This window comes from Cebus imitator, unplaced genomic scaffold, assembly GCF_001604975.1.
Source record: "Cebus imitator isolate Cc_AM_T3 unplaced genomic scaffold, Cebus_imitator-1.0 Scaffold383, whole genome shotgun sequence".
In the NCBI taxonomy this organism is placed as follows: domain Eukaryota; kingdom Metazoa; phylum Chordata; class Mammalia; order Primates; family Cebidae; genus Cebus; species Cebus imitator.
The window spans coordinates 551176-578346 of record NW_016107698.1 but is presented as its reverse complement, the minus strand read 5'-3'; the positions used below and the strand labels follow the sequence as shown (position 1 = coordinate 578346).

Genomic DNA, 27171 nt, shown 5'->3' with positions numbered 1-27171 from the left:
ATTACTTCTTATGCTCCACACCTTTAAAGACTAATTCATTTATAGAAAAACACAGTGCTTATGACTGATAATAAAGCCATACCAAATCATGTTTTATTTATTGCAACTTATTTTACTAATGATTTCTATGTAATAAAATGGAAAAAGACATTAATAAATGTTATGACATCTCATGTTTGCTAAGATAATAACTGTGTAACTTATGAGAATTTAGTATACATACCATGTTTGCACTAATAAGTAAAACAATATAATGATTATAATTATAGATATTTTTACGAGACACTTTCTGACCTTCAATTAAATATTTTACCCTGCACATTGTTGTAGATGTTTTGTTTTCTTACAACCATTAATTTCTTCTCTCCCTTGCTATGTTTTGCTGGGGGTGGCGTATACCTATGACACTCATTGATTCGGGCTTGGCCATGTGACTGCTTTGACTAATTGATTATGAGAAGATGTGACATTATGCCATGTCCCAGCAGAGGCATTAAAAATACATTTGTTTTGTTTTTCTACATTCTCCTTCTCCTGCTTTCTACCTTGAAAACATCATGTTCTGAATAGTGACTACTCATTAAGCTGGGGTTCTAGAGGGAGAAGACAAATGAAGCTCAGATGAGCCCACATGAATTAATCAGAGCAAAAAGTATTTTCTTATGCTAAGTCTCTGATATTTTGACTGCTTGGTGCTCTAACAAAAGTTAAATAACATAGAAACTTATACTAGAAATTAGATGATGATAGAATAAAAAATATCTAAAAATCCATGTCTCTAGATTTGAACTTGAGACAGAGTAGACATGGGACTCAGACCCATTCCCACTAATGTATTTTTTCATGCATACCCTTTAACCATCAGACCTTGCCCCATTACCCCCATACTCACTGAGATACTATAAGTTATTAGAGAGACAGGATAAACAATATTCCATCACAAAGCTCACCCAGGACAGTGGACCCTACCACCCACAGGCACACAAGACCAGGAAGGTGACTGACCATATCCTTCCCCTCAGGGTGAGATCACAATCCTTGCTCAGGGTGGATCTTATCTGTCATTTTCTGATCATGCAACATATGTGTTAGTATGATTTCTTACTGTGCCTGTGTACTCAGCACTCCACTCTGCACCTGTAATGATGCTTGCTTACCTCATAGATTATTCATGTTATGCTCCTGAAGACACCACAAAGACCCACCCTTGGGGAGCCAGCCAGAGAACACTTGTCCTGCACTGTCTCCCTTAAGCCCAACATTTTTGGGCATAAGTTTTAATAAACCTTATCTGGGAAAAACTTGTGTGGCCTTGTGTTAATTGCTGTTATGTGGAGAGCCAAGAATCTCACACCAGTAAAAGTTGCGAAGTCACCCTCAATACTTCCCAAGTCTTCAAAGGGATTGAGACACTATAATCATTATCCAGGACTCAACTCTTACCCAATTTGTTGATGACCTCCTACTTTGCAACCAAACTGAACGGAATGTTCTTATAAACTTCCTAATCCTTCTGAAGGTGCTGAATGAGCAAAGCTACAAAGCCTCCAAATCTAAACCTCAATGGGTACAAACAACTGATATGTTTAGGCCATAAAACATCGCAGTACACTCAAAAACTCACACCAAAATGCCTTGATCCAATTTTGTCAATCTCTTTCTTAAGAACAAAGAAAGAAAAAATGAAAATTTTTAGAGGCAGTTGGCTATTGCCATCAATGGGTTCTTTATTTTGCCACCCTAGCAAAGCCTTTATATTTTCTCCCCTCAAGTAAAACCTCAGAACCCATTTTTTGGCCATCTGAGACACTGGCCTCCTTTGAAACATTAAAATAAGCATTATCTGCACCCCCAGCTCTCAGCTTGTCAAATTTTGACAAACCTTTTCAACAATTTTGCCATAAAATTAATGAGACTGTTGCTAGTATTCCAGAACAGTCGTTTGTCCCTCAAATACATTCTATGGCATATTTCTCATTTTGATCAACCCTGTGACATCTGGCATGCCTGCATGTTTGTATGCAGAAGCCACAGCTGCCACTCTAACTAACAAATCCAGTATTCTTACGTTAGACCTCCTTACTCGCCTCTATGTCACCTATGCTGTGTCAGAGTGATCGCAAGCTCATAAACCAGAGCACCTCTTTATACAATAGCAGACCACTGAGGAACAGGTCCTATTAACAATTCTTTCTCTTGTATCATTGTAACACCCTGAATCGTGCTATTCTATTTTTCCTCCCTGATGATGGAAAGCTCATTCTATTCTATACAATTGCCTTATAGCTATATGAATGGTCCCAAAAGTTCAAAAAGATTTCTAAGGTACCTCCTTATACAGTCCAGACTTCTGTTTTGTCATGGCTGTTATAAGCAGAATTCTCATCAAAACATAATAACTGGCTATGCCATAGTTTCCTTACATGAAACACTTGAGACAAACTCTGCCTTCTATTTAATCAGCCTGAGCACTGGATCTAGACCTTATCTGAGCCTTGGCAAAGAGAACACTGACACTGTTCACACTCAAGATGTGCTTTGGAGTCTGACACTATTGAAAAGTCTCATTTCTGACCTCTGCTGATACCCCTATTACCAATGGCCATATAATTGCTACCCTATTATGGCCTATTCATCTTCTTACTGAGGTTGCTTTTGTTTATTGCTGGCACACGCCACAGAGACTGACACTATATCCCTGGCAGACAACATGTCTGACAAAGTTGCAAAAATATGGATCCCCCACTCTGGCAATAATCCTTTTTTCACCCAGCTTGCAATCCTGCCTTTAACACTGACTGATAACAATAATATTTGGCAGATGCCCTACACTGAAAAAAAAGGCTCAAAGAAGATGCCAGACAATTGTTAAAAGGATTATGCATTGAACCAAATGGACTTCCTATGGACCCGTATCTTTTGATGTTTTGTGCTTCTATTTATTGCGCATCAAATGGAACATCCATGTAAACAAGGGAAAATCAAAGAGCTAAATGACTTTTGATTTTGGGAAAATCAAAAGAGCTGGTTTTTCCCTGGAATCCATAAAATTTCTGATCAAATTAGTTATTACTTGTAATTATTTCTAATTTTACTTGTAATTATTCTGATCAATGTATTACTTATAAATCTTGCCAGAGTTCTGGGTATAAGTAGCATACCCCAGGAAATCCTCTGAGACCTACATTCCCCTTTGCAACACTCCTGGTGGAGTTTTTAGATTTCCCTCAGGCTTCAGGCTATTCTCACTATAGGTTGACTATATCTAATCTGAAAATCTAAACTCCGAAATGATACAAAATCCAAAACTTTTTGAGTGTTGGCATAATGCTTAAAGGAAATGCTCATTAAAGCATTTTGGATTGAACATGTTTGGATTAAGAATGCTCATCCAGTAAATATGATGCCACTGTTTTGGTGTACAAAATGATCCCAAATCTGAAACTCTTCTGGTCCCACCCAAGCATTTCAGATAAGGAATATGCAATTCATAATTCGTGATTACCTGCACAGTAAGTAGATGGACTGAATACTATCCAACTAGACATGCTGATGCCACAGTAGTAGTAAGGAACCTGATAATTGAGATAATTCTTCTTTTTGGCATTACTTTATGGATTAAATCAGACCAAGGAACTCACTTTACAGAAGTAAATCACATGCTCACAAAAACTCTAGGATAGTCATCAAAATTCTATAGTCTTTACCATCCTCAGTCCTCATAGAGGTGGAACATGATCATTTAGACAGTAAAAGAATTATAAAAAATGTCAATACAGTAGACTTAAGTGGCCAGAGCATCACCCCAGACCCCTATCAAATCTGGAAAGCCCCAAACAAGGGACATGGATTAGCTGCTTTTTGAGTAATTTTTGATAGCTTTATGCCTATTTGCACCTCCAACTTTCTGTTCCTGAGGTGAGCGAGCATTATGGGGACCTGGGTGAAAGGTTCAATTTTATGACTAGATAACTAAAACAACTTGGAGCTTACCATAAACAGGCAAAAACATCATGGCCATTGTCTACCAACAAGGCTTGCTATCCCTTTTGACCAAAGTATACATCAAAATTTTGACACAAAATCATGCACTGTCATCTTGCTGGGAAGTACCTTATGAAGCACTACTGAACACCTATATTGCCAACAAAACAACAAAGAAATCTTTCCTGGATTCATGCAAGTCATGCCAAGCTAGACACAGATCATCACTTCAAGGAAAATTGAAAGGCTATTCTTAACAATTGACTTCAAACTAAGGATTTTCAGGGCCAATTCACAGGGTCCCGAAGCAGATGACAACACAAAGTGGACTATTTATTCCAATATCTTGGATCAAGAACTACCTTTCTACCTATTTTCCATTGATGTCTTTCTCTTCTCTCACCAGAAGAAAAAAATGTAAATAAAAAGCTCAAAAACTTCACTGAGCTTTAAACAGAAACCTTCCTCTCTTATTTATTGATGGACTCTCTGGAGATTGCTACTGTATTTTTCTTCTGTTTCTCCACAATGAGATGTTTTCCCAACTGTGTCTTGCCTCAATTAACCCTTATGGCTCTTTTGACAGTTCTAACACAAATCCAACACCTACCTGCACCAGTTTTCTAAACACTGACAACTTTAATCAATCTGAATTTTCGTTACGTCAACATACAGGTATACAGAAGAAGCTAATAGTTTATGTTTCTGCCAATGCAAAAACCTGGTGGACACAGACTGGACTGTACAAAAGGGTATGGCATCTACAACCAGGAAGACAAAAATCACTCCATATCTTTCTGGTAAGCTGATTTGGCACTTGGAAACTTCTCATGAAAGGTCAAGTTCTATTCTTTGTTCAGGTGACGTTACTGAATGGACAATTTTCCCTTTCATTGAAAACAGAAATGGTGCCGGAGCCTTTCTAGGTAAGATTTCTAGGTGATTGGAATCAAAGCACAGGGTAATTTTAAACCCTGGACAAATGTCATGGATGGTTCTATTAGTAACTTTTAATATACAAGCATTTGTCTGGTCACTGGGTGTCACTCTTGGTTTATGGGCCATGCTAGCAGGATCTGGAATAGCTTAACTGTTCCTCTGATCAGGCTGCTTATTATACAAAATCATATGTGGGTAAACCAAAACTTTTTGTTAACTTGGTTAGGTAATAAAATTGATTTTCATTTCTGCCAAGATCAGGCTGTAGGCTTTCTCTAGCCAATATTTCACAACTTATTTTGCTCTTATATCCTGATAGAGACATATGTAAATATAGAAGCACAACTGATGACAGAGGTTGTGAAAGGCATCAGATCCCAACTTGGTGAGTCACAGTTTCCCCTTTGACCTTGTTCATAAACTAAACAACACTAGTCTCTGTATTTTAAAGGGCAACAAAGTATATCTTTAATAAAGTGTTTCTAACTAAATGCTGAGTGCAATGTGAATTTGGATACCTGGCACCTTCCTTCATCAGGAATTCTAACTTAAATGCAAGCCAAATAACAAATCTGAGCTCCTTTGTTCATAACACCACATGGATGTACTCAATGAAACATCATAGAAAACCCACTTGTGTATTATAGCTCCAACCTCTATTTAGTGATGAAGACCTTTTTTCCAAGTTTGGGAACATATGATTTGGAAAAAAAAATGATGGTAGATATTTCCAAAGTACTAGAATGAATATTCAATAACACATAAAGTCTCTAGAAGCACTCCAATTGGGAGTTAATTTTACCTTCTGTTGTGCTCCAAGATTGTCCCATTCTGGATTCACTGAATTATTCTGAATGGGACAATTCTGGAGTGTAACATAAGGTGGAACTTGTGCACTGATGGGAAAACAATGCTGCTTCCATATAAATCAGGGAGGAATTGTGTCAAATTCACGTTTTTAAAAAAAGGTTAATATTCTCCATCAAATGAATAAGGCGTAGTCTGTAACTAGGCTGGCCTATTCCCAAGATGGGGAAATAGGTTCAGTGGGGTATGAGGCAATGTACTCAGATTTGTTATTTTCTGCTTACTCATCCTTGTTCTAATCTATGTTTTTCTCTCACTTTGCAGATCTCTTGCCTCACAACTTTTAATCAAAATCTTCTCTCTATAGCAATCAACACAGGTTCGCATTCGTAAAAATTCTCAAGACGTTTCAAAATGGAAGAAATGCTGAAACCCACAAAGAACCCTTGGGTTGGTATGATTGTTTTTACTTGAAGACATCTGAGATTCAACAGATGCAGAAAAGAACCTTCTCAGAGCTTCCTTCATCTAACTAAAGGCAGCCACTTCTGGGAAATAAGGCTGCCATAAATTCTCTCTTGAGGGTGGCTTTACTCCCAGAAAGAAGACCAAGGATAAATATACCATAAATCCCCTCTCCAGGGGAGTTTGATATGGCCATAAAGAAGATGAAAAGAGCATTCACACCTGCATAAAGAAATGTTATCACAAACTTTCTTATCTCCTGTTTGTTGTTCTGAAAACTTATTTGTCCTTCCTAAAGAAATCCATTTATTTTCCTTATAGAAGACTTTTCTTCCAGGTTTCTTCTCCTGTTAAGTTAGATATATAAACTTCTAACTTTAACCATTTAGGAAACTACTTCTTTTGTAAACTCTTTTATGCAAATAAACTGGTTTTTTTTTTATCTTATTAATCTATATTTTCACAGAACACTCCTCCACCAAGATCCTGAATTTGAGACAGTAGAGGAAAACTTTTCCTCTCTAACACTTTTGTTCTCTGTCAATGGCTTGGCTGGATTGCTAGTCTTCCTATTAAGAACAGCATTTTTCTTCTTCCAAAGTTAGTGTCTAAATAATATCCCATATAATTTTCTTTTTAAATAACCAGATAATACCTACCTTGACATCAAGAGAGCACTGTGATCAGTAATTTTAATAACTTGGGAACATACTTTTAAGTATACATTGTTTTTCAACCAACATTGGAAAAGGAAAGTTCCAAACCATACTAATTAGACCTACGTTGAACATGGTAAATTCCTCCTCAGATAGTTGCTAATGGTTTGCTAGGACAGTAATGTCTACCTGTAATAGCTCTTAAAATTTATTTATTAATATCTTTGGATTTTCTGGACCATCTTTTACTTAATATCTAAAAAATAGATTGTCAGGTTTTTTTTTTAAATGCCTGGGTAAAATTCTGAAATAATAGCTTATTTCAATTTCAGTAACTGCTGAGATTCACACTAACTTTTCTTCAGTTGACAAAGTAAACAATACAACTTCAGCAAAACTGGAAAAGAGAAACACAAATGTATAGGACCCAAAAGGATCCAGAAGGTTATAGAGTCCAAATTCCTTATTTTATAAAGGAGGAAACTGAGGACAAAAGCCCCAATGTGGTTGCTTGAAGGTTATAAAATGGCAGAGATTATATATAGTCTTTCCTTAGGATGTAGAGTTTGAAAGATTAGAGGATTTGAATATGTTTACATGTCAAGTGATTTTCTAAAGCTTTGGCTACTGACTTGGCTCTGGGTCAGCATGGCCCTTTGCCATATCAATCAAAAATCACAAACAGATGACTAACTTACATAATGCATTTCTTTGGTAGATAGGTCCTTGACAACTGGGAAGGGTGAATAGTGATTTTTAAACATTGAATCTTCAGTGAAGAAAGTCACTGTGTGGATGCAGAAGAGGAGAGTAATGAGATAATGTTGATGGCTTTTCTGACTTAGCATGCCTACAAGAAATCAGAATTCTGGGTGATGACACAGTCTGTCTATGTTAAGTAATCTTAACTGGGCATCAGGCCATGAATCTTGAAAACATAGGTTAAAGCTCTTTGAACATTGATTATGACTAAGAGCAGCTGACTTTCACTGCGCCATAAACTTCTTATGACTTTGACTCATCAGATGATTTGGAAAAGGTGTAGTCATTGAAAAAGAAAAAGAGGAAATATCGGTGAGTTAAGTCACTTGAGTCCCAGAGGAGAACAACTGAGCATTAATCAGATTTTACAATTTATATTTTGCATGCAGTCAAATGACCAATTTTTGACAGGATTTCAAATTCTTTTTTTTCAGCATGGCAGAAAAAAGTACATCAGAACATCAGCGGAGCCTGAATACTTTCAACTCAGTTGAATAGTTTATGTAATTAATTATAGCTCTTAAAAGAAATATATTCACTTTTATCTTGAAAAGACATCCTAGAATAAGGGTCAAAGTCCTATACCCAACACCTACGTGATAAATGACTTTACAACATTAGGCATTTAGTCCCTAACTTGGCATTCTAACTCCTTCATCAGCACTATTTTTCAAACCATTACTCAATGACAATTCAAGCCATATAAACTCCAACTTTTGTGATCTGAATGCCTATGCTTTGAGTTCCACTCTTTTACCATTCTGTCACTTTAATAACTATTGTTATAGCATGGCCAACCCAAAGTGTACATCTTTTGAAACTTTGACCAAATGGGTAGTAAGTATGACAATATTTATAATAAACAATTAAAAGAGCATACTACCAATTGTATTCCAGCACATTTAGATAATAAAGAGCAACTGGAAAAAATCCTGAAAGCACATAAATTAGGTAAACTGGCTCAAAAAGAGATGGAACATCTTAGCAGACCTATACTAAATAAAGAGATTGAATCAGTCATTAGAAACCTTCCAACAAAGAAAAGTCCTGGACCAGATGTATTTACAGGTGAATTCTAACAAACAGTTGGAGAAGAATTAATATGTACCTTTCTTAAACTTTTCCAATAAGTAGAAGAGGAGGAAACACTTTCTAGTTCATTTTATGAGACTACCATTACTTGGATACCAAAGCCAGATAATAAAATAACAAGAAAATTAAATTATAAACCAATATCTCTTATGAATATAGATGCAAATATCAATCCTCAATAAAATATTAGCAAATCTAATCTAACAACATATTCAAAGTATTATTCAGCTCAATCAAGTGGGATTAATATCAGAAAACCAAGGGTACCTCAATATAAGAAAATCAGTCAATGTAATACATCACATAGATAAAATAAAGGTAAAAAACAAACATATGAACATTTCAATTGATGAAGAAGAGATATTCAGCAAAATTGAGAAAACTTTCATGATAAAAACTCTCAGAAAACTTAGAATAATTAGTCAACATGATAAAGGTCTCTTATGAAAAACACACAGCAAGTATTTTATTCAATGGTGAAAGTGAAGGCTTTACCCCTAAGAGTAGGAAGAAGACCAGAATGCCTGCTTTCACCACAGCTATTTAGTATGGAACTGGAAGTGCCTGCCAGAGTTATTATAAAAGAAAAAAAAAAAGAAAGAAAAGGAAAAGCATTCATGTTGAAAAAGAAAAAAAAGAGGTGAAACGATCCCTATTAATAGATGGCATGGTCTTATGCATAGAAAATCCCAAAGAACCTAGTAGAAATCTCTAATAGCTAATAAATGAATTCAGCAAAATTACAGTATAAAATTCAATAAAGAAAAATCAGTTGAGTGTTTATATGACAACATGATGACCAATCAAAGTGAATAATAAGAAAGTAATTTTCCTTGCAATACCGTCTGAAGTAATTAAATACTTAAGAATAGCTCTAAACAGGTAGGTGTAATACTTGTATGTTGAAATCTATGAATATTGCTGAAATAAATTAAATAAGACATGAGTAATAAAGACATTTGTGTTTATAGACAGGAAGACTTAACATTGTTAATGTGTTAATACCACATAAAGTGATCTGCAGATTCAATGCAATTAGTATACAAATTCTAAGAGATCTTTTTCACAGAAATGGGAAAGAGATTCTCAAATTCCTATAGAATTTTAAGGGGCCCCAAATGCTGAGCTATATAAAAAAGCAAAATAAATCTAGAGGACTTATATTTCCTGACTTTGCAATGTGCCACAAAGCTATAGTGCTTAAAACAGCATGGTGTTGACATAAAGACAAATATGTAGACTAATAAAATATAATAAAAAGCACAAAAGTAATCTCTGCATACCTAGTCAAATAATCTACAAGGATGCCAAAATCACTCAAAGAATGAAAGGACAATCTTTTCAACAAATGGTGCTGAGGAAATTATATGTCCAAAAGAATGAATTTTGGTCTTTACCCTTACAACATATATAAAAATTAACTCAACATTATCAAAAACTTTAATGACTGAAATTACAAAAGTGTTAGAGGAAATCATTGGGGAAAATCTTCATGACATTGGATTTGGTAATGATTTTATTGATATGATACCAAATACACAGGTAAGAAAAAATACAGCAAAGTTGAACTTCATCAAAATTAATAATTTTTGTTCATCAGAAAACACTATCAAGAAAGTTAAAAGATTCTGGTTGCTGGCATTTTGTTGAAGAATTTTGCATCTATGTTCATCAGGAATATTGGGCTGACGTTTTATTTTTTCATTGTGTCTCTGTCAGATTTTGTTATCAGGATGATGCTGGCTTCGAAGAATGAGTTATGGAAGAATCCTCCTCCTCAATTTTTTGTGAATAATTTCAGTAGGATTAGTACTTGTTCTTCTTTGTTCATCTGGTAGAATTTGGCTGTAAGTCCATCTAGTCCAGGACTGTTTTGGTCTGTAGGATTTTTTTTTCCATTTATTTATTTTATTGCATTTTCGGTTTGGGGGTAGCTGATTCAGCTTCAGAACTTGTTATTCGTCTGTTTAGGCTTCTACTTTCATCTCAGTTCAACGTTGGTAGGCTGCATTTCCAAGAATTTATCCACTTTCTCTAGATTTTTTACTTTATGTACATAAAGGTGTTTATAAATGTCTCTGAAGATCTTTTGTGTTTCTGTGGTATCAATTATAATGCATATTTCTTTTATAAGTGAGAGTCGAACATGGGGTACACATAAAAATAAAGATGGGGAAAGTAGACACTGAGTAATAATGTGGGGGAAAAAGAGGGAGAGGAGCAAAGATGAAAACTGCCTATGGGGTGGGTATTATGATCACTACTTGGGCAATGGGTTCAATCATAGTCCAAGCCTCAGCATCACACAATATACCTTTATAACAAACCTGCACATGTACAGCCTGATTCCAAAATAAAAGTTGAAAAAGAAAAAAAAAAAGATGCTTAGCATAAATTATTTAAATATTTTGCAGAAAGTTTATACAACTTATTTCCTACAAGTTTACTGTGATTTTTTAGAGCCTATGATTGCTATGAATGATGGTAACTTATAAGGTGGTCACAGGAATAGAAGTGGATAAAAGGTGATGAAATTGAGACATGGAAGCCAAAACCAAAAGGATCATATATTGGTGTGGTTTTGAGAGGTTAAGAGATGAGGAGATTGATTCTGGCTTCTGCTAATGGGAAAATGTTTGTTTTTCAGTTTGTTTATAGAGAACAAGAGGAAAAAAAAATAAAAAAAAAATGAGGATTTCCCCAATCCTGCAAAAAGTTAAAAGAAAACCTGTAGAATGAGTTCAAGCATTAAAAATAAAATAAATGATAGAAGATTAATATGTAGGATATATAAAACTTAACAATAATTACAACAAACAACAACAGCAAAAGCCAAAATGGCCAAAGCACTTGAGAAACATTTCTTTAAAGATACACAAATGGCCAAAAAACACATGAAAAGATGCTCAGCATCATTAGTTATTAGGGAAATGCAAATCTAAACCAAAATAAGACACCACTTCATACCTACTAGGAGAGCAACTACCAAAAACCATGAAAAATAACAAGTATTGGTGATGATGTAGAAAAATTGAAACCCTCTTGCATTGCTGGTGGGAATGTTAAATGGTGCAGCCGCTGTGGAAGACAGTTCGTCACTTTCTAAAAAAGTTAAAAATAGAATAATCATATGACCCAGAAGTTTCACTACTAGGTATTTATCCAAAGTAATTGAAGAAAGGAACAGAAACCCGTACACCAATGTTCTTAGCAGCATTATTCATAATAGGCAAAATGTAGAAACAACTCAAGTGTCCATTAACAGAAAATAAATAAGCAACATGTGGTATAAAGACACAATTGAATACTATTCAGCTATAAAAAGAATTCTTTTCCTACTTTATTGAAATACAGTTTGCAGTTAAAAATGTTATGCATACACATATATATAGTGTACAACTAGAAGATTTAGTGTATGAATATAATATATGAATACTTTCAGAAATGTTCATCACAATCAACTAAACTAACATATATATATAACCTCACTATATTTACTTTTTCGTTGTGAAAACAAGATTTATCTTAGTAAATTTCAAGTACACAATACTATTAACTATAGTCACATTGTTGTACATTAGATCTTCAGAACTTAATTATCTTGAATAACTAAAACTTTGTACCCTTTGATCAGCAGCTCTCCATATCCCTTTCCTCCAACCCCTGGTGAATACCATTCTAATTTTTGTTTCTATGGGTTTGACTTTTTCAGATTCCGCATGTGAACCTATGCTGTATTTTGTCTTTCAGGTTTGTTTCATTTAGCATATCACCCTCTAGTTTTATGCCTGTTGTCATAAATGGCATGAATTTTTTCTTTCCTAAAACAGGATATTTCATTGTGTGTATATGTGATTATTTATAGAAATGTGATTATTTTTATATTTTGATTTTATAACCTGCAATTTTACTAATGGTATATTAGTTCTAACAGTTTTAAAAAATCTTTATAGTTTTCCACATATCTGATTATGTCATCAAAAAGTAGAAATGATTTTACTTCTATCTTTCAGACTTGGATGCCATTTATTTCTTTTTCTTGTCTAATCATTTTGGCTAGGTCTTTCAGTGCTATTTTGAAAAGAATTGGCTAGAGTGAAAATCGTAGAATTTATCTATAAAGCATCTAGTCTTAAGTTTTTAATGTGTTAGGAGATATTTTATTATTGCTTCAATCTTATTAATTTCTTTATTTGTTCTTGTTTTTTTATTTCTTCTTGATTTCATTTTATTAGGTTATATGGTTCTAGGTATTTATTCATTTATTCTGGCTCGTGCAACTCATTGGCATATTATTATTCATACTATGTCTTTATTATCATTTTCATTCCTAAGACATCCATTGTAACATCTTCTCTTTCATGTCTGATTTTATTATCTGAGTGGTCTCTCTTTTAGTCTAATAAAGGGCTTCTTTTTTCTTTTTTTTACTTTTTCTTTTTCTATTTTTTTTTCTTTTTCTTGTACTTTAGGTTCTGGGGTACATGTGCAGATCATGAAGGATTGTTGCATAGGTACATACATGGCAATGTGGTTTGCTGCCTCCATCCCCGTCACCTATATCTGGCATTTCCCCCCATATTATCCCTCCCGACCCTCCCCACCCACCACTGTCCCTCTCCTAGTCCCCCACAATAGACCAAAGTGTGTGATTGATGCTCCCCTCCCTGTGTCCATGTGTTCTCATTGTTCATCACCTGCCTATGAGTAAGAACATGCAGTGTTTGATTTTCTGTTCTTGTGTCAGTTTGCTGAGAGTGATGGTTTTCAGATTCATCCATGTCCCTACAAAGAACACAAACTTATTGTTTTTATATGGCTGCATAATATTCCATGGAGTATATGTTCCACATTTTTCCTGTCCAATCTATCATTGATGGGTGTTTGGGTTGATTCCAGGTCTTTGGTATTGTAAGCAGTGTCACAATGAACATACGTGTGCATGTGTATTTATAATAGAACAATTTATAATCACTAATGGGATTACTGGGTCAAATGGAATTTCTATTTCTAGGTTTTTGAGGAATTACCACACTGTCTTCCACAACTGTTGAATAAATTTACACTCCCACCAAAAGTGTAAAGTGTTCCTGTTTCTTCACATCCTCTCCAGCATCTGTTGTCTCCAGATTTTTTAATGATTACCACTCTAACTGGCTTGAGATAGTGTCTCAATGTGGTTTCAATCTGCATTTCTCTAATGACCAGTGATGATGAACATTTTTTCATATGTTTGTTGGCTGCATAAATGTCTTCTTTTTAAAAGTGTCTGTTCATGTCCTTCGCTCACTTTTGAATGAGTTTGTTTATTTTTTTCTTGTAAATCTGTTTTAGTTCTTTGTAGATTCTGGGTATTAGTCCTTTGTCAGATGGGTAGATTGCAAAAATTTTTTCCCATTCTGTTGGTTTCTAGTTCACTCTAATGATTGTTACTTTTGCTGTACAGAAGCCTTGGAGTTTGATTAGATTCCATTTGTCTATTTTAGTTTTTGTTGCCAATGCTTTTGGTGTTTTAGTCATGAAGTCCTTGCCTATGCCTATGTCCTGAATAGTTTTGCCTAGGTTTTCTTCTAGGGCTTACTTTTTCTAAACACCAATTCTGGAATTGTCTCTTCTTTGCTATATGTATAAGCAACTTCAGCAAAGTCTCAGGATACAAGATCAATGTGCAAACATCACAAGCATTCCTATACACCAATAACAGGCTTAAAGAGAGCCAAATAAAGAACGAACTGCCATTTGCAATTGCTACAGAGAGAATAAAATACCTAGGAATACAACTAACAAAGAATGTAAAGGAACTCTTCAAGGAGAATTACAAACCACTGCTCAATGAAATAAGAGAGGATACAAACAGATGGAGAAACATTCCATGCTCATGGTTAGGAAGAATCAGTATCAGAAAATGGCCATACTGCCCAAAGTAATTAATAGATTCAATGCTATCCCTATCAAGCTACCAATGACCTTCTTCACAGAGGTAGATAAAACCACCTTACACTTCATATGGAACCAAAAGAGAGCCCACATAGCCAAGTCAATTCTAAGCAAAAAGAACAAAGCTGAAGGCATCACACTACCTGACTTCACACTATACTACAATGCTACGGTAATCAAAACAGCATGGTACTGGTACCTAAACAGAGATATAGACCAATGGAACAGAACAGAGACCTCGGAGGCAATGCCACACAGCTACAAGTATCTGATCTTTGACAAACCTCACAAAAACAAGCAATGGGGAAAGGATTTCCTGTTTAATAAATGGTGCTGGGAAAACTGGCTAGCCATGTGCAGAAAGCAGAAACTGGATTCCTTCCTGACACCTTACACTAAAATTAACTCCAGATGGATTAAAGACTTAAACATAAGACCTGACACCATAAAAACCCTAGAAGAAAACCTAGGCAAAACCATTCAGGACATAGGCATAGGCAAGGACTTCATGACTAAAACACCAAAAGCATTGGCAACAAAAGATAAATATTGTATGGTTCCATGTGTGTCAGGTATTTAGAATTAACAAATTCATAGACACTGAAAGGAGATTATAAATTACTAAGGGTTGAAAGGATTATTGAAGGGAAAAAAGGAGAGTTATTGTTTAATTGGTATGGGTACACAGTTTACCTTGGGGATGATAAAATGTTTGAAATGTTTGGGGGTATAGATACTATTGAGGGTTGATGGCATTGTGAATAAATTATTATTATACTTTAAGTTCTGGGGTACATGTGAAGATTGTGCAGGCTTGTTACGTGGGTATACATATGCCATGGTGGTTTGCTGCATCCATCCCCTGTCATCTCCATTAGATATTTCTCCTAATGCTATCCCTCCCCAATCCCCCCAGCCCCTCCTATACCTCCCCTAGAACTCCACCTTCCAACAGGCCCCAGTATGTGATGTTTCCCTCCCTGTGTCCATGTGATCTCATTGTTCAACACCCACTTATGAATGAGAAACTATCATTAGAGTGAACTGGCAACCAATAGAATGGGAAAAAATTTTTGCAATCTACCTATCTGACAAAGGGCTAATATCCAGAATCTACAAAGAACTTAAACACATTTACAATAAGAAAACAAACAACCCCATCAAAAAGTGGATGATGGACATGAACAGACACTTTCAAAAGAAGACATTTATGCAGCCAACAAACGTGAATAAATTTAATGTAACTAAATCGTGTATTTACAAATGGCTAAAAATACATCATGTTATATATTTTTCCACAATAAAAAAGTGATTTATCAGTTTCATAAATATTGTGAGAAAAAATAATAGGGGGTACTCAGCTTCAATGAATAATTGTAGATGGTGTCAAGGTTTATTTCTATTTTGTTCTTCCCTTTAGGGATCTTCAGTCAAGTGAGGAAGATAGTGATATGTTAAAATTAAAACGGGTTTTTTTTTTTCTGAACCTTGTTAATTCCAGAAAATTCTACTATCATATCAATATCTCTATCTATTCATGCTACATATTCCCTGCTTTATAGTTGAAACAAGGAAATTGGCATGTAGCATTCATTTGTGTATTAGACTCGTAAGTTAATCCCTATTTTGACTACCTTTCCCCATTCAAATCTTGAAGTGATTATAATGACTGATCTTGGGAATATACTATATAGGGTCTTTAGCCTATCACATCAAATTAAAACTGATAGCACTGAAAAAAAATTAACTCCATATTGTACCCTAAGTTAAAATGTCTTATATTATCAGATAAATAGTTCGAAAAGAGTTATAGTCATACTTTGATTAGTAATTTTTCTGTCAACTATACAGTATCATTGTCGTTCCTCAGAAAATGGTCTCAGAGTAACAAAATCCATAATTTCATAGTAATACTTTCACTTAAGTGTGGCATTCATTTTCTCCTTCTCTAAGGAATAGTATTACAGGCTCTGAAAGTTCAACATAAAACTATCTTTATGTTTTGTGAACACTGGCATAAAAACTATCCTAATACGATGTCTTGTGAATATATAATCTGTGCCTATATACTGTGCCATCACTATATGCTTATGTGTTTATAAAATCTTTCCATTAATAATGACATATTATGTTCTAGAGATCATTACAGACCATGTAAGAAGATTTTTTGTACATATTGCAAGCTTCAAAATAATGCAAAAGTACACTTTATTTTTTGGCAAAACACAGCATTTTTCATGATAAAGTAAAATATCTTATTATGCATATATAAAAAATAGAGAAATACCCTGAATTTTTGAACAAGTAAACAAGACATATGTGCCTTTGGCAAAAAGTATTCTGTTTAAGCTTTGGTTTATTATAATCAATGAATTAAAATAATTTTTAGCTCACATATACTGTCCCTTATTTTGATGTTCATAATAAATCTTGAGGAAGACACAATATGCTGAGTTGCTAAATCAAAATTAGATTTGTTTCAGTGTATTGTTATTGATAATGGTATTTTTGTACAAACATTATATAATTTCTGAAATCCTGTGGGAACTCATCATACATCTGATTTGAATCTTAGTAATTTACCATCTGTTATTGATAAGTGTTTTAGTTGTGAATATTTCTTGTCTGATTTTTAATGTATTCACTAGAATAGTTTTGTGTACATGGTGCTGACTACACAATAGTTAATCAATAAGTGGTTGCTGATTTAAATTCACCTTCTAACTCTAATCACCAGAATACCTATAAGAAAGCTCCATTCCCCAGGCATGTAAGAAAATATCAAGGTTACATTAATTTTGAAAGTGCTAATCTGGAATTGATTTTCAGTTAATGAGGAAATACTTTATTTCTCTAGGCCTTCTAAGGTATTGGATAGTTTAAATTTGTTCAATCTACATATTTGTATGTGTATATTTGATAATGTATTTATTTTTTATAAAAATGGGCTATAGATTTTCCTGCTAGAAGTAAGTTACATTATAACAGTAAGTTTATTTTTCATTTTCACTGTTATATATCTAGCACCTATAGGAGGAACGAGTAGATGTTCAATAATATTAGCAAAATGAAAGTCTTAAGAATATATATTAAGAGTATAATTTCATGCTTTCTGTTTAAAAAACATCAGAAATATATTTCATAACATTCAAATAACTTCACTATGAAATGTAGAACACTGGACATCCAGACATATTTATGTGCCCACACACATACACGCATGCACACACACACATTATTTTAAATCAAGAAAGGAAAAAATTTAGATAGTGTCATATATCCTTAAGTAAATATGTAACTAGTAGAGGCTTCAGTCAAAATTCCAATGCAATTCTTTCAGGAATTGACCACATTTTTGTAAAGCTCAAAGGGAATTTTCTGGCTCAAGATCACTCTTTCAATTCATTTACGTCTCCTTTCATCCTAGATCTCATTAAAATAATATAATAACTATTTAAAGTATAAGCATAAAAACATAGAAACATTGGAAGGATAAGAATAAACTACAAGAAGAATGGAATACTGAAGAATTTCAGATAAATATGAATTGCATAAATTAATAATGAAACTCATTAGAACTGAGGAATTCTATATAAGCAAAAACGCAGACATCTAAAACAACTAAAATATCCCAATATAACCTTGGAATCACAAGAGCAAGTATCAGAGAAGAACTGAGCGATTTGTCAAGGATGAGATTAGACCAACCATTGCCTGACAATCTGAGACAGTAACTTGGGTACTGTTCAGCAGGTAGCTAGAATAGTATGGTGGTGGTTAAAAACACTGACTTGGGAGTCAAATTATGGGATTAAGTACTGCATCTTCCACTTGTTATCTGTGTAAACTTGAGCAAATTGTATGATATAGCAAATTTCAATTTTTCCATTGGTATATAAGGGATAATAATTGTTCATATGGAATTGTGAATATTGAAAATATTAATAAATGGTAAGTACTTAGAATGGTACCTGAAATATATTAAGTGCAGATTAGCATTCATTCGTGTTTTTATTTTAATGGGATTTGAGTTTAAACTACAAGCATGGCTTTCTGCAGCAAGAATTTTAACATAAGATACACCTAAATGGATCACTTGGGAAAGAAAATACAATAGAATACCAAGTAATTTAGGACTGCCAAGAGGGAAAGGATCTCAATCATCCAGAATTTAAAAAAACACCTGCACGCCTTGCCCCAGTTGCATGATGTGCACCCTAATTATTAGGAACAAGCTTTCTGTAGCAAACACTTGAACTTCACTAAACGATGAATAAAAATTCCTCCTCATTCGAATTCTCATCCATACACTTTAGGGATAAATATTATTCTGCTTATATGACAAAGTATATTTATAATAAACAAAAATAAGCATTTTACTCTGACTAACACAAAGAAACTAAAATAGCAAACACAGTAAAGAGAAAATTAGCCCATCCAAATAAATAAAAATAAAACAGAATTATCTCAATAGATTGTGAAAAAAACCCAACAAATACTATTTTTAGAAAAAAGTGAATAGCAGATTTGACCCAATCAATGTGAAAATAAGTGAGACAAAGAAAGATCTTATTTATTTTTTATAATCACCAGAGAAAAAATAAACAGAAAATGGCTAGTTCAAGAATTCCAACTATTCTTTAATATAATAACAAAATAACATAATTGAGAGAATGGGCAGAGAAAATCAATAGTCTAACAGAAGGACATTTTCCATAATAAAATGTCCAGTCGTTGGAAAAAAGTACTGTCTGACATTCAGGATTAACAAAATAAAAAAATTCTGCAAGAAGTCATATCCTATTAATAGCAAAACTAAGAATTTGAAAAGAACGAACATCATAAAAGCTTTTTCAGGAAAGGGGTGCGTTTACCCTCTAAAGGCAATGGTCAGTCAACTACAACTACAGACAACAGGCTGTATATTTTTGTAAATAAAATTTCACTAGGACACAGACATACCCATGAATTTACTTACTGTCTATGGCTATTTTTGCACTGCAAAGGCAGAATTGAGAACTTGTAACAGGGTCCATTCAACCACCACCTCAAAATTCAAACATAGCGGATTTACTACCTGACTCTGAAGGAAAGTTTACCTAAAGGGTTCTGAGGAAAGATAAATTAGGTGCAAGAAGATAATGAAGGAAGGCCTTTCAAGTTCTACAGAAAGCTTTGAAACTAGGGCAAAATAAACACAACATAAGTTGGAGCTACATAAAGAAAAACTGACAACGCCACAGTAAATTTGAGTGATATTAATAAATAAATAACTCCCTGACACTAAAGGAAATCAGGGAAAATAGGTCAGTCTTCTCTATTAGATTCACTTCTGACACATGCCTTTGGTACGATGGTCTCTGATTACTCCTTGCAAACTATTGATATTTTGAGAATGAGATATTGTGAAGGACCTCAGCCATCTGATCCAAGTCTATTGATTCTCTCTCCAAGAGAGATCCAAGATGGCTGATCACTAGCAGCTCAGGATTGTAGCTCCCAGTGAAAGTGCAGAAAACGAGTGGACACCACACTTTCAGATGATTTTTTGTTGCTCACACACCACCGCTGTTTTGGCTGACGCAGTGGGTTGCTCAGATTTTAGCACTAGGAATCAACAAGTTGGACGTCCACTCAGAAACCCAATTATAAAGACGGTAATTATAAAGACCACAGATGGATAAATTTATAACAAAGGGAAGAAACCAGCCTAAAAAGGCTGAGAATACCCAAAATCAGAATGCTTCTCCCTCTACAGGGGATCACAGTTCCTCATCAGCAACAGAACAAGGCCTGATAGAGAACGAGTGTGTTCCATCAACAGAAGCAGGCTTCAAAAGGTGGATGATAAGAAACTTCAGTGAATTAAAAGAACTTGTTCTAACCCAGTGCAAAGAAACTAAGAACTTTGGAAAAAGGTTTGATGAAATGTTAACAAAAATACACAATTTAGAGAGGAATATAAGTGAATTAATGGAGCTGAAAAACACAACACGAGAACTTCGCGAACTATGCACAAGTTTTAACAGCCGAATCGATCAAACAGAAGAAAAGATATCAGAAGTCGAAGACCAGCTTAATAAAATAAAACGAGAAGACAAGATTAGAGAAAAACGGATAAAAAGGAATGCACAGAGTCTCCAAGAAGTATGGGACTATGTGAAAAGACCTAAACTACGCTTGATAGGTGTACCTGAATGTGACGAAGAGAATCAATCCAAGCTGGAAAATACGCTTCAGGATATTATTCAGGAAAACTTTCCCAACCTAGGAAGGCAGGACAATATTCAACTCCAGGTAATACAGAGAACACCATAAAGATATTCCTCAAGAAGACCAACCTCAAGGCACATAATCGCCAGATTCACCAGGGTTGAAATGAAGGAGAAAATTCTGAGGGCAGCCAGAGAGAAAGGTCAGGTTACCCATAAAGGGAAGCTTATCAGACTCACAGCAGATCTCTCAGCAGAAACCCTACAAGCTAGAAGAGAGTGGGGGCCAATATTCAACATCCTTAAAGAAAAGAACTTTGAACCCAGAATTTTACATCCAGCCAAACTAAGCTTTATAAGCGAAGGAAAAATAAAATCCTTTGTGAACAAGCAAGCACTCAGAGATTTCATCACCACCAGGCCTGCTTTACAAGAGCTTCTGAAAGAACCACTACAAATAAAAAGGAACAACCAGTATCAGCCTTTCTAAAAAATATCAAAAAGTAAAGAGCATCAACATAATCAAGAATTTACATCAGCTAATTGGCAAAACAGCCAGCTAACATTAAATGGCAGTATTAAACTCACGTACATTATTATTAATTCTAAATTTAAATCAACTAAATCCCCCAATCCAAAGACACAGACAGGCAAAAAAAGCTAAAACCCATCGGTATGCTGCATCCAGACCCATCTCACATGCAAGGATATATAAAGACTCAAAACAAAGGGATGGAGAAAGATTTACCAACCAAATGGAGAGCAAAAATAAATAAATAAATAAAAAGCAGGAGTTGCTTTAAAGCAACAAAGATCAAAAGAAGCAAAGAAGGATATTACATAATGATAAAAGGATCAATGCAACAAGAAGAGCTAAAGATCCTAAATATATACGCACCCAATACAGGAATACCCATATATATAAGACTTATAAAGAGACTTAGACTCCCACATAATAATAGTGGGAGACTTCAACATCAATATTAGACAGATCAATGAGACAGAAAATTAACAACGATATCCAGGATTTGAACTCAGATCCGGAACAAGTAAACTTAATTAACATTCATAGAACTCTCCACTTTAAATACACAAAATATACACTCTTATCAGTACCACATCACATCTATTTACAGGTTTAAATGAAATGTTGGTTGGCTGCTTGTTTGTTATTTTCTTCCCTCATTTTTTTTTCATGGCTCTATTATTAAGCACAATTATAGGCATACCCATTTTTAAACTGCATTCTAGCCCGGGCAATAAAGCAACACCCCCGTTCTCTCTCCCTCTTCCTCTTTCTCTTTCTTCCTCTCCTTCATTCTTTTTTTTTATTCTTTTTTTTTCTTTCTTTTCTTCTTAAAAAATTCTCACTCCTTTTTTCTTAATCCCTATTTCTGGGGCATCTGAATTTTTCTTCTGTCTCTAGTGTTATGTTTGGCAAATTTCACCAAATGACTGGATTTCTATGAGTGTCTCATGATGATTTTACCTCTAAGCATATATAATCTATTCTGCTCACCCAAGAACAGATTCCCTTTGTTTCTTAAATATTATTTGGACACAAGTGGGTTGGAAATACCCATAATATTCTAAGAACTCACCCTTAGTTCGTTCTTGAGAAGACAATATTATTCTGTTTCAATTTTCTGGGTCTCTGCCCTTTTTCCTTGCATTCCCTTCTCTACTCGGCCTTGTCCCTCAATGACACTCAGCACACTAAGAGGCTGATGTCCCCACATATTGTGATCTTATGTCAGTCATCACTGGGTGCCAATCTTAACAGAAGTATTTGGGGGAAAGGCAGGGAGGTACCATGTATTTACTGATTAACTATGCTTTTTTAATAAAAACTTAACCCTTTGGAAAGCTTAACTTATATCATTAAAAATCAATTAAATGAACTTTTGAGTTGTAAAATTTAATTTTCTCTTACTATGTAGTGTTTCTGAAATTTTGTTTTTTTAAAAAAATCCTATATAAAAATTGAGTCTATTAGATTGAAAGGTGGCTTCAAGACTATAAAGAAAACATAATAATAAATTTAAAGTTTTAAGTTATAGGTCTGGCAAATCTGTGGTCTGTTTTTCCTTGGCTTCATTAATATTTTACTGTCTGAAATATGAAGTGCTTTATCACATACCATAGGCAATATTGAAATAGGAGGTGTTTCAAGCAGTGTAAATGAGAGGAAACTAGTTAGAGAACATTAGGTGTAAGGCAAAATGGCTAAATTTTTTTTAACTTATCAAATGGAGTAAAGGACCATTAACTTTGAAAAGATTATAAAAGCAAGCTACATTGAAAACCTTGGGTTTACCCATGGCTTGCAGATATGTGATGTATGAGATTTATTATAATTAGAGCAATAAGTTTATATTTCTTATAATATGGAACACGTGCTGGATCTTACCTATTACATGTCTTATCCTATCTATTTCCTATAACAACCCTAGGTAAAACCTTTTTAAATCTATATTTTACCAATAAGTTCAAACAGCTAGATAAAGATAAAACCAGAAACTGAATTTTAATGGTCTGAATCCAGAGCCCACCTTTTTAACCAGTATTTACATACTTACTATTAGCTCATATTATATCCATCATGGTTAATCCTTCTATGAAGGTAAACAAGTTTCACACCTAATTTGCTGCAGTAAGTTATAGGTGTTGTTATGGACTGAAACTTTTTGTCTTCCTAAATGCATACATTAAAATTCCAACTCCATTGTGATGAAACTTTTTACCAATAATTAGTTCGTAAGGATGGGTCCCTTATGAACAGGATTATAAAAGGGACCCCAAGAGCCAGGCACGGTAGCTTGTGTGTATAATCTCAGCTACTTGGGAGCTTAAGGTGGGAGGATCCCTTAAGCCCAGGAATTCTAGGCTCCAGTGAGCTATGATTATGCCACTGCTCTAGAGCTTGGGGAGGCAAAGTGAGCCTGTCTCAAAAAAAAAAGAAAAAAAATAAAGGCTCTAGAGAGTTTTCAATCTCTCTTCTCTTCTTTTTACCATATAAGAACTTGTAACAAGAAGTTGTCAGTCTGCAACTGGGAGGCCCTCACCAGAACTTGGCCATGCTGAATACTGATCTTGGACTTTGAGTCTCCAGAACTGTGAGAAATATTAAGTTGGTACAAACATAATTGCATTTTTTGCATCAACCTAATAAAAGAATGCAATTACTTTTGCAGCAACCTAATATATTTCTGATATTTACAAGCCACTCAGTCTATGGTACTCTGTTATATCAGCCCAAACTGACTAAAACAGGTGTACAACAAGATGTTGAACATTCAGGACAACTTGAAGGGTTTCCAGATGTCAGACTTCCTGGAACTGTATTCTGTCAATGAGAAGTACCCCATGGGTAGCAGAGCACAGCACAGGCAGATGAACACTCCATGATCTTTACAAACAGTGAGCAGCATAGGTGCTTGCTGATACTCATTAATATTCTGGGCTTGGCCAGGGAAGTGCTCTATTACCTAGATAGCTACTTCAACAATTGCAATAGATGCAGAATTCACTACTGCCCATTACTCACAAGGAACTGGTGATGCTGCTGAAGGGCATTGGGTTTCAGGGCTCTGTAGAGCATAACAAGCAGGCCAACTGTCTCATGATGCACATGGCTATGAGTGGAACTTCCAAGTCTCTATCTTTAAATATTGTTGTGGGCTGAAAATGATGGGAGTCTATGCTCCCTCTTCTTGATTCTGGGTGAATTTATGACTGTTTCATCAGTAGAATAAAACAGAAGTGATGCCTAGTTTCTAAGCCCAGGTAATAAAAATACTTTTCTGTCTCTTGGAATTCTAGCTCTTGGAACCCAGTCATCATTATGAAAGAAGTCACAGGATCTCTATGAAGTTGCCTACATGAATATAAACTAAGGCCCCTGGCTGACAGCACCTGGATGAGCTTCCAGCCAGCATCCAGCATCAAGATGTCAGCATATAAATGGTCTTTCTTGAAAATGGATCCTTTAGTTGCACTCAGGCTATTGAAACTGATACCACTGGGGTGGGGGTGGGGGGAAATAAGCCATTCTTGCTGAACCCTAACGAAATTGCAAGTTTGTGAGAAAACTAAATTAATATTATTGTTTTAAGTTGCAAGATTAAGGGTGGTTTGTTATGTAGCAATAGATAACTGGAACTAATAGTGCTGTTTAAACTCACTCCATAGTTAATTGCTCAGAAAGTATACAAAACTTTGCAAATAAAGGCTTCATCTTACTGTAAAATCATTTATATAAAAAATTCAGTTATATTTAAAATACATTCACAGTAAAGGCTTCATCGTACTGTGAAATAATATATATGAAAAATTCAGTTATGTTATACCAGTACATTTAATATTATATTCATTAATAAAAGAAGAGTTATTCAATTCTAAATACAATTCAGTTGAACAATTTTGCATGGTTCTAAATGATATGTGTGTGTGTGTGTGTGTGTGTGTGTGTTTATATTTTGAGATGGAGTCTCACTCTGTCACCAGGCTGGTGTGCAGTGGCCTGGTCTTGGCTCAGTGCAACTTCGACATCCCAGGTTCAAGAGATTCTCATGCCTTAGCCTCCAGAGTAGCTGGGACGACAGGCCTGTGCCACCATGCCCAGCTAATTTTTATATTTTTAGTAGAGACATGTTGGCCAGGATGGTCTCAATCTCTTTGACCTCATGATCCGCCAGCCTCAACCTCCCTAAGTGCTGGGATTACAGGTGTGAGCCACCACGCCTGACCAATGCTTTATATTTCTTTATGCACTTGTGCAAAGTTACATATTCATGACAACTAACAATATTTGGAAAGATTATGAAAATGTAAGCAAACTTATGAAACTATTTGGAAGTATTATACAAACTAATATAGTATTTTGCCCAAGACTTGAATTGTATTTTTCTAATAAATATGTAATATAAAGATTATATTTTACCAAGCTCCACATAAATACTCATACATTGCCTCTTATTAATCTTATGTGCCATACATAAAAAAGTTTAAAAATCTCTAATGTAAATAATGTTTTTCTCATTTTAAAGCTTAGGAAACACACAGAAACTTTAAGTGCATTGCTTCAAATCACACAAATGGTAGGTTGTAAAAACAGTTTGAACACAACCAGCCTGTTTAAATTTCAAGCCTATGTTCTTTCTAGTACATTTTCCTTTTCTGAATAATTTAGCTTTGAGAAAATCTTTTGACCTTTATGTTACAGTAATATTTAATAATATGAGTATACAACTGGTTTTGAGATACTCATGTATCAAAATTAAAAATGATAATACAAACATTTTATCTTGTTGAGCCTAGATTTAGTCAGTATCTTTGTAGATTTAACAATATCCTATTCCAGATTGACCTAATACTCATTAGGCAGAGGAGGATTTGCCTCTACTTTAGTTTTGATCAAAGCCAGTCACAAACACATTCAACCCAGGGATATAAGGTAAAGCCACAAGATAATGCCTCTGAGTTTACACTGTGAAACCCTGGAACGAAAAAGCTTTTGTGTGAGCTTTGTTAACCTTAACAAATAGCATTTATTCTGTGTATGCAAAAGAAAAAAAAAAAGCCCTTCGTGCATATAATTCTGTTACATTCTCTACTTGTAAATTCATTATAAAATATACTCCTGCATAACAACACAAAAATCAAATTTTATATTTTCTTGTTCTCAAAAGTATCAGCTAATTATGAGACTCAGTGTAATAGCTATATTAATTAAAATAAAGTTTTCATTTTCAAACATCTAATCACTTTTATATAGTTTTGAAAATGTGATATTTTTCTAGATTTATTCCCTTTCATCACTCCAATTTAGGATTACTGCTTGTTGGTAATGGTGGTAGTGTTCATGATTCATGGTGATGGTTGCAGTGTGGCTGTTTATTTGTGCATCTTTGTGTGTGTGTGTGTGTGTTTCTGCTTTCCAATTTAATTTACCTGTCATTTTGTTGTATCTATATTTTCTCTAAATTACAAATAAGATCTTAGAAAATAATAAGCAACAATACATGTTGATGAATGATTTACAGAAAAGCAGGGTGAAGGGTTGGGAATGTATTATGGATTAAGCCCAGAGGTTTCAATAGCTCAGCAGGAACTAGTCGTCAAAGTCTTTACCTTTACAAGGACTGCTCTTGAGAAGAGCCAAAATCAGAGCATCTTTTGCCATCAGGTAAAAGTTGAATGGGAGAGACCTTTACTCCTCTCATTCTGACCTAACAAGTCTTTTTATAAGACCAAAAAATGATGAACCTAACTTATGAAAATCCATTCTTATTGGCTTTCTCTTCTGAGGTAAAATC

General features: G+C 34.6%; 1 long non-coding RNA gene across 3 annotated transcripts in view; it reads left to right on the top strand.

Annotated features, from left to right (window-relative positions):
* LOC108288710 overlaps positions 1 to 25146 on the top strand; it is a 170868-nt gene extending 145722 nt beyond the window's left edge. For all 3 annotated transcript variants that reach the window (XR_005196753.1, XR_005196754.1, XR_005196751.1), the window contains one exon: positions 24677 to 25146. This is a non-coding gene — a long non-coding RNA (uncharacterized LOC108288710). The remainder of the gene's footprint in view (positions 1 to 24676) is intronic.
* Positions 25147 to 27171: the final 2025 nt, after the last annotated feature.